This window comes from Mytilus californianus, unplaced genomic scaffold, assembly GCF_021869535.1.
Source record: "Mytilus californianus isolate M0D057914Y unplaced genomic scaffold, xbMytCali1.0.p SCAF_7, whole genome shotgun sequence".
NCBI lineage: Eukaryota > Metazoa > Mollusca > Bivalvia > Mytilida > Mytilidae > Mytilus > Mytilus californianus.
In genome coordinates this window covers 67,159,727-67,168,946 of record NW_026262723.1, presented here as the reverse complement: position 1 = coordinate 67,168,946, position 9,220 = coordinate 67,159,727, and the positions used below count along the sequence as shown (strand labels likewise).

The following is a 9,220-nucleotide window of genomic DNA, read 5'->3' as shown; positions in this document are numbered from 1 at the left end:
AGAGAACGGTGGTGTAGTGGTAGACGTTTCTGACCCATCGAACAACGTTACTCCCCTGGAATTATTTGAGTCCCGTTATCATGAGTTGTACCGTTGAATATCTGTGACAGGACTGTCCCAACTTTTTACAATTAGATATAGACAGAGCTGATATTTCAAACTTTGTAAGAATCAGGATAAGTAAAAGTATTCTTATGATTGAACAAGGCAGACATAGAAAGATTGCTTTAGAAAACAGATTATGCCCCTATGTAAATTTGAAGTTGAAGATAAATTATACTTCACCATAAAAAGTACCTAAATCAATGAGTTGAGGAATAAATTTTTTCAGAATATTTCAGATATTTTACCATCTTTCAGACATTGAAAAAGTCCATCTCATATTTTAAAGTAATGATTTGATATCAGTAAATGTTGCGAAAAAGGTATTAATGAGATGTACAAGTTCAGAAGTTCACTAACTTAAGTTATTTTACGTTATATATTATAAAAATTGTATTACTAGTATGTAAAACTGTACCTCCTCAGTCAAATAAATAGAAGGGGGGATAATAAATTAAAAATTCTATACATCTTATTATATTCCTTTTTATGTTTTGTATTGATATATTAAATATATATACTATCATTTTATGTATATATAATTGATCGTAATGATTAATGTCTGTTCTTTGTTTTTGTGTTGATGACAATGCAGATTTTTGGATTTTATATCAATAAAATCCTTGACTTTGACTTTAATTTATCTCTCGTCCTGAGTTGCGACATCGTAGAATGTGTACTTTTCCTAATCAAATCGTTGGGTACCCAATGTGTGGCAGGATATGCTTACCCAGGGCATGAAGAATTTTTTGGCAGGCCACTTAACCAAGGGAAAGTGATAAAAAAAATCACTTTCCCGTGTGCAAATCCACTATCCGCGGTTGAAATTTAAGATGCAAAATCCTGCAATCTGAGCGAACTTTTAAGGGTTTAACATGTAAACTGATTATGATAATTTTGTGTGACTTTTTTAAATTTATATACTATAAGCAATAGACAATCCATATTATGTGTATGGAATTATAATAAAACAAGCGAGACATTTCAGCGTTGCACTCTTGTTACAAAATACAGGTAGGTTGGTTCATTAATGCGTGGTTCATATTCATTAACCTTCTGTTTTTAGGGATACTATTGCCATTAACATCGTATTCTGTTTTTCTTTTAGCACTTGAAATTTCAAAGTATTTATGCAAGCTCATTTTCTGAGCGTCCGAAATATTTACAAACTGGTTCTTGTGCTACAACCCGGATATCGTAAATTTAAACCAGTCCGCTAACGATCTAACTTAATACCAAAAGACATGTGTAAATCGCGTAAAAATGTGATGAAATCATGGAAATTCGACGCTCAGATGATCTAACAGAAGTATTTTGACATTTAAACAAGTATTAGGGATAAATTATTGTATTTACATTATTTACCGGAAAACGACTTTCCCGACGGGATATTAGCAACTGCTATGTCACTTTCCCGTGTAATAATTTACTTTCCCCGGGAAACGGGAAATGGTAATCTTTATGCCCTGTTACCCTTCCGGAGCACATGATATTATCCCAGGGTTTTGGTTAGTTCGTGTCGCAGAGTCTATAGTTTTGTATGTCGTGTTGTGTACTGTTGTATGTCCTTTCGTTTTTGCCATGCATTCCGTTGGTCTCTCCTCGACTTGCGAATTATGATTCTTCATTTGGTATCTGCCGCCTCATGATTGTGAATGTTTCAGTTAAATAATTAAGCTTAAACTTAAGAACTTGTTTTGGTTTAAAAAAGAACAGGAGAACGAGTCACATATACAACAAGATCACTTCAAAACATACCTCCTTGTTACAATTTCTCGACCGTTCCAATATTATAATTTAAAATTTAGTAAATACACGGTTTAAAAACATCATAAGGTAAGCCAACACAATTTTGCGGTCAGTCCAACTTGAAATTAGTAAATTTTGTGTTAATCGACCAAACACTTTAAAAATATAAATTGTACATCCAACACGTACGTAAAGTATACTTTGACTATAAATTATGTCGCTTCGTGTCATCGTAGGTATAATGCGAATTCTATTTATCTTCTTAAATACTCCCTACATGTTCTATAAATTCTACATACGGGGCATTTTTTATGTAAATTTGATTAAACCTTTTGATATTAAGGATGTTCGCGCCTCTGTTTAAATTAACAAGCTTTTTAAAATATTTTTATAAATTGATAGTATATAAATAACGGAACTCAGAAAAAATTTAAAAAATGACAGGTCAGTGTCCTTGTTTTTGAGATGTCATCAATTGACAATTTAGCGGGAAATGATTCTCTTTAATTTTTCATACATTCAACATTGACACTTTTTTTCTTTCGAAAACTATAAAAAAAAAATACAAGATTTTATAAAATTTTCCAAAATGGCTTTTTAAATTAAATATGATAAAATTATGAAAAGAAAATAAGTGGTTAGCGAAAATCTTTACATCAAAAAATAGTTTATATTTTTGAAATGATGATACTGTGGTAAGATAGAAAAATACCAATTTTCTATAGAGACACACTTCGTTTTAATGTTTTTCATTACTAAAATTAAGAATGAAAACTCTTTTAAAGTATCTGCGAAATCTGATATTGCTAACTTATATGACTTATTTATCAAGCCTGAGTTTTTAAAAACTTGTGAAAATCCTTAGAGCTAACCCGTTATTAACACAGGTACTTTGAGTACGGACACTTGCCGATATTTGTTGTTTAAGTTTGATTTGTTCTTTAATGTTTCTTCAATTTTCAAATTTGTTTTCCGTTACTTAAGGTTTTATTGCTCTCGTCCATTCAATCTTATAAATGTCATTCACACTTCAGAACATACCCTCGGCCCTTTACAATTTTTCGACTGTTATATTAATTTTAGGGCATACCCAGTTTTAAAATTTTTATTTTGAATTACCCCTTTGTTGTCTTAGTACTTTTTTTCACTCATGGTAAAAAATAAAACGTATTCTCGTTCGTCACACAGAAAAGATTTGATGTCATCAATCAAGAATATTTATTTTTCTAACATCATTAGGTTAGCCAACACAATTTTGCGATCAGTCCAACTTGAAATTAGTAAATTTTTTGTTAATCGATCAAACACTTTCAATAGTCATGTAAATTGTACGTCCACCACGTACGTAAAGTATAGTTTGACTATAAATTATGTCGCTTCCCTAAACGTGTCTATTTATATGGATTTAAGGTAATATAAGCATACATTTTTGAGTCTCCCAAACGAAGTTTGGGAAGACTTATTGTTTTTGCTCAGTTCTTCTTCTTCTTCTTCTTCTTCTTCTTCCGCCGCTTTTAAATTTGAACTTGTCCGCACCCGTTCTCCAAAACCGTTTGTCAGATTAACTCAGGGTTTCACAATATGTTAGATTAACATGTCTAGTTGTGCAATCAGGGTTTTGTTTGTGCAATGGGGTTTATAAAGGGGTACTTTGAGGGGCAAAAAGAAAAGAGGGTTTTACTATAGAACCCTATGGGATTTTATTTTTTTTAATTTTCAAATGATTATAAATTGAAAACCGTTTGTGATAAACACAATCTTTTTAATTGAAAATGTTCTAAATGATAAAGCCCATTAAATGAAATAGAGGGTTAGTCCCCAGGGGTCACCCCCACCCCCTGCCATTTAAGAAAGTTCCAATACCTTGCAAGTGGTCAAGATCCCCACCCCTAAACCATATATATTTTGGTTTCTCATGCTAAGATGGTTTGAATGATATACAGGGTTAGTCCCCAGGGGTCATCCCGACCCCCTGCCATTTGAGAACGTTCTAATATCTTGTAAATGGTCGAGATCCCCACCCCTAAACCATATATATTCTGGTTTGTCATGATAAAGCACATCAAATGAAATACAGGGTTAGTCCCCAGGGGTCACCCCCACCCCATGTCATTTAAAAAAGTTCTAATATCTTGTAAGTGGTCAAGATCCCCACCCCTAAACCATATATATTCTGGTTTGTCATGCTAAGATGGTTTGAATGATATACAGGGTTTGTCCCCAGGGGTTATCCCGACCCCCTGCCATTTGAGAAAGTTATAATATCTTGTAAATGGTCGAGATCCCCACCCCTAAACCATATATATTCTGGTTTGTCATGATAAAGCACATCAAATGTAATACAGGGTTAGTCCCCAGGGGTCACCCCACCCCCTGCCATTTGAGAAAGTTCTAATATCTTCTAAGTGGTCAAGAACCCCACCCCTAAACCATATATATTCTGGTTTGTCATGCTAAGATGGTTTGAATGATATACAGGGTTAGTCCCCAGGGGTCATCCTGACCCCCTGCAATTTGAGAAAGTTCTAATATCTTGTAAATGGTCGAGATCCCGACCCCTAAATCATATATATTCTGGTTTGTCATGATAAAACACATCAAACGAAATACAGGGTTAGTCCCCAGGGGTCACCCCACCCCATGCCATTTAAAAAAGTTCTAATATCTTGTAAGTGGTCAAGATCCCCACCCCTAAACCATATATATTCTGGTTTGTCATGCTAAGATGGTTTGAATGATATACAGGGTTAGTCCCCAGGGGTCATCCTGACCCCCTGCCATTTGAGAAAGTTATAATATCTTGTAAATGGTCGAGATCCCCACCCCTAAACCATATATATTCTGGTTTGTCATGATAAAGCACATTAAATGAAATACAGGGTTTAGTCCCCAGGGGTCACCCCCACCCCATGCTATTTAAAAAAGTTCTAATATCTTGTAAGTGGTTAAGATCCCCACCCCTAAACCATATATATTCTGGTTTGTCATGCTAAGATGGTTTGAATGATATACAGGGTGTCCCCAGGGGTCATCCTGACCCCCTGCCATTTTAGAAAGTTATAATATCTTGTAAATGGTCGAGATCCCGACCCCTAAACCATATATATTCTGGTTTGTCATGATAAAGCACATCAAATGAAATACAGGGTTAGTCCACAGGGGTCACCCCCACCCCCTGCCATTTAAGAAAGTTCTAATATCTTGTAAGTGGTCAAGATCCCCACCCCTAAACCATATATATTCTGGTTTGTCATGCTAAGATGTTTTGAATGATATACAGGGTTAGTCCCCAGGGGTCATCCTGACCCCCTGCCATTTGAAAGTTCTAATATCTTGTAAATGGTTGAGATCCCCTCCCCTTAACCATATATATTCCTGTTCGTCATGTAACGAACATTTGAATGACGTATAGGGTCAGTCCCCAGGGGTTCCCCCGACCCCTAATGATCTAGTATCTTGTAAATGGTCGAGATCCCCACCCCTAAACCATATATATTCTGGTTTGTCATGCCAAGATGATTTGAATGATATACAGGGTCTCCAGGCATCACTAATGCATATAACTTTACTGGACCAATCCAATTTTCACTGGACGTTGCCCAATGTCAGGCGACCCTGGGAATTACGAATTATGGGAGCTTCGTTTGGGAGACTTCGTAACAGCATCCTGTTACAATCATTTCTTGTTTAATTCGGGTCTTTTACGTAGATATAATGCGATTTTTTTATCTACTTAAACTCCTCATTTGTCATTCAAATTCTACATAGGAGGCATTTTGTTTTATGTAAACTTGATCAAAATATCTGATTTTAAGGATGTACGCGCCTCTGTTTAAAATATCAAGCTTTTTAAAACTTTTATAAATTGATAGTATTTAAATGACGGAAATTAAAAAGATGAAAGCAATTACAGGTCACTGTCCTTGTTTTTGAGATATAAGCAATTGAAAATTTTGAGGGAAATGATTCTCTCTTGATATCTGCGAAATCGGCTATTGCTAACTTACATGACTTATTTATTCAGCCTTAGTTTTTAAAACTGTGAAAAAGTTAGAACTAAACTTATATCTCGTTATTAATACAGGCGCTTTGAAAATAAAACTTTACGACAAAAGAGATGATTTCAGCTTCCCAATTGTGAATTTTCCATTTCTATGTAGCAACATTCCAGCAGCGCCTGCATACGGATAATATATCTCCCAGTTGATACGATATTCCCGGGCTTGTTTTTTCTTATCATGATTTCCTTGATAGAGGATTGCTGCTCACAAGGAAGCTATTAAACCAAGAGTTCCAAATGGTGAAGTAGAAATCATCCCTTCGTAAATTTTACGGACGTCATCACGAGTTGGTTGACCGTTATGGAATAACCGTTTCAGGGATGGGGTAATTAAAAATGTAATTGTAATTAAGTGTAATGCATTACAATTTTCCATGTAATTGAATGCAATGTGTAATTGAGGTGTTTTTAAATTACATGTAATGGTAATTTAATTAATTACATTGAAAAAAGCATGTAATGCTCAATTACTTTTCAATTACATTTCAATTACATGTACTATTTTGGAGTTGATGATAAGAAATTATGTTGAAATATTAATTTATTTCATAAATATTAATTTATTTCATAAATATTAATTTATTTCACAAATATTAATTTATTTCACAACTGAAATTTCAGGAACAATCTTGATTTATTCTTAAGTTCTTTTTATTAGTATTTGACATACAGAAATGATTATTTTATAGTCTTATAATTAATCAATAAAATTTGTGACTAATAACCTTGTTAAAAACCCCTAGGCTATACATGTATACATCAACAATACATGTATGTATGGTCAAGAAAATGAGTGAACACTGTTGAATAATTTTTCTACTCAGTTCATTTAGATTTAGATACTCTTGTAAAGTGGACTGACATTTTAATGTGGTGAAAATGGCTAGTCCAAACATAGCCAGTATTTTACAGTATTTTGATTTTGAAAAACCAACAGATCCTCATGAAAATTTAAGAGCAACTTGCCATCATTGTACTTCTAAAATGTCTGGAAGTTTGAAAGTGACATCCAACTTTGTGACTCACATGAAGGTAAGAATTTTTACTTTTATCACACAAAATCCACTCATTAATGTTTTACATCCTTGCACAATCATCTTGTCAAATTAGTAAACATAATAGGTATATAGACATAAAAATTATTAGCTGTAAAAACAAATGTCAATTAATCAGATTAATATTGTAATAAAACAGCCTTAGGACATTGTCACTATTATGTGTATTTTATCAAAATAATTAGCAGATAAATACTAATCCTATACTCCAATTTATTTTAGTATTTGTAAAGTTAAAATGAAATAAAGAGTTTGTAATTCCTTCATAATTTCTTTAATTATATTACAGAGAAAGCACAGAGAAATCCACCTTCTAGGAAATGAGAAAAAGAATTAGTGAACAACCTAAATTGACAACCTTAATTAAAGGAAATTCAAAATATGGTATCTCTGACCAAAGGCAGTTACAAATAACCGATGCTATTGTGATGTTTATTGCCAGTGATCTGTTACCTTTGTCAACAGTTGAAAGTGAAAACTTCAGAAATTTAATGACAATAGCTGACCCAAAATACCAGTTACCTAGTAGAAAACACTTTACATCCAAATTGTTACACGAGAAATCTTCAAAAATAAGAAATAATGTTAAAGAACAACTAAAGAAAGCTGAAAGTGTGTGCTTGACAATAGACTTGTTGTCCAGTAGGCAAATGCGTGGATTTTTAGGAATTACTGGACATGTCATTCTTGACTGGACTATGAAGTCAGTCATGATATGTTGCAAGAGGTTTAAGGGGCGGTATACATATGAAAACATACGACAGGAGTATGAAGAAGTGATTTCATCCTATGAAATTGGTGGAAAAATAGCTACAATTGTTAGCGACAATGCTGCAAATATGATCAAGGCCTTTGCACTTCCAGGCTTTGAGTCTGACCCCCCAGAAAAAGGGGAGGATATAGATAGTGATGATGATAGTGATGAGGAAATAAAAGATAACTGTGAAGATGAAATGTTTATCAATGATTGTCTGCCTAATCACTCAAGGTGTTATGCACACAGCTTACAGTTGGTAGTTAAGGATGGTTTAAAAGATTGTAGCCCACATCTGAAAACTATCATAACTAAAGCATCAAATGTTGTTAGCTTTGTTCGCAAGTCTATAAATGCTTCTGAAATTTTGGAGGATGAAAACAAACTACAGGCTTCCAATGCAACAAGGTGGAATTCACAGTTGTACATGCTACGATCAATTCTGAGAGTACCTGAAGAAAAACTTAATGCTATTGATTGTAAATATAAGTTGTCCTCTTATGAAAGGAAACTTTTAAATGAGCTTTGCACAATTCTTGATCCTTTTGAAAAGGCAACTTTATTTGTACAAAATGAAATAACTTTTAGTGGCAGTTTGACAATACCAGTAACTCTTGGGTTAAAACATCAAGTCAACCAAATTTCAGTGGGTATAGCTCAAAAATGGTTGCTACTTTGAGTAATTCAATTGATTCAAGATTATCTCAGTTTGAAAGTGATGAATGTTATATACTTGCTTCCTTATTAGATCCTAGATTTAAGGTTAGGTGGTGTGAAACTGAAGAAAAAGTTGACAAATATGTTGATATTTTGAAAACAAGAGTAAATCGGTTGAGTTCATCTGTAAATGTAGATTTTGAGTATAGTTCACCTCCTCCTTGTAAAAAAGTGAAAACTGCAGACTTTTTCAGTTTCATGCCATCAACGCCTCCCACTCGAAAGAGAAATCCTTCTGGTTCGGTTAATGAAGTGAATGACTATAATTCATGAGCCATGCATAGAGATGTCAGAAAACCCCTTAATGTATTGGCAAGTGAATAGCAGCATATTTCCTCTTCTGTCAACATTAGCCAAAAAGCATCTAGCCATACCTGCACCATCAGCTCCAGTTGAGAGACTATTCAGTATAGCTGGCAAAGTATGCAGACCAGAAAGGTGCAGGCTTAATGATAAAACATTTGAACAACTTATGATGATCAAATGCAATGCTAAATCAGTACTGTAACTTTGCATACATAATTTACACATGCTGTTCATATATATATATTGTACATAACATATTGTTTAATAAAATTTTGATAAAATGTAATGTGTAATTTAATTAATTACTTTAGTAAAGTAATTGTTATTTAATTAATTACATTTCAAAAATTGTGTAATGTGTAATTAGTGTAATTGATCATTTTTGCAATGTAATGTGTAATTTAATTAATTACATTCCAATGTAATTGACCCCAAGTCTTAACCGTTTCACAGATGATATTGGATATGTTCCTCATG

The 9,220-nt window shown here is 33.6% G+C and overlaps 1 pseudogene; it reads left to right on the top strand.

The window, feature by feature from the left end:
* The first annotated feature begins 6,790 nt into the window (after positions 1 to 6,790).
* LOC127709508 (E3 SUMO-protein ligase ZBED1-like) lies at positions 6,791 to 8,399 on the top strand (annotated as a pseudogene).
* Positions 8,400 to 9,220: the final 821 nt, after the last annotated feature.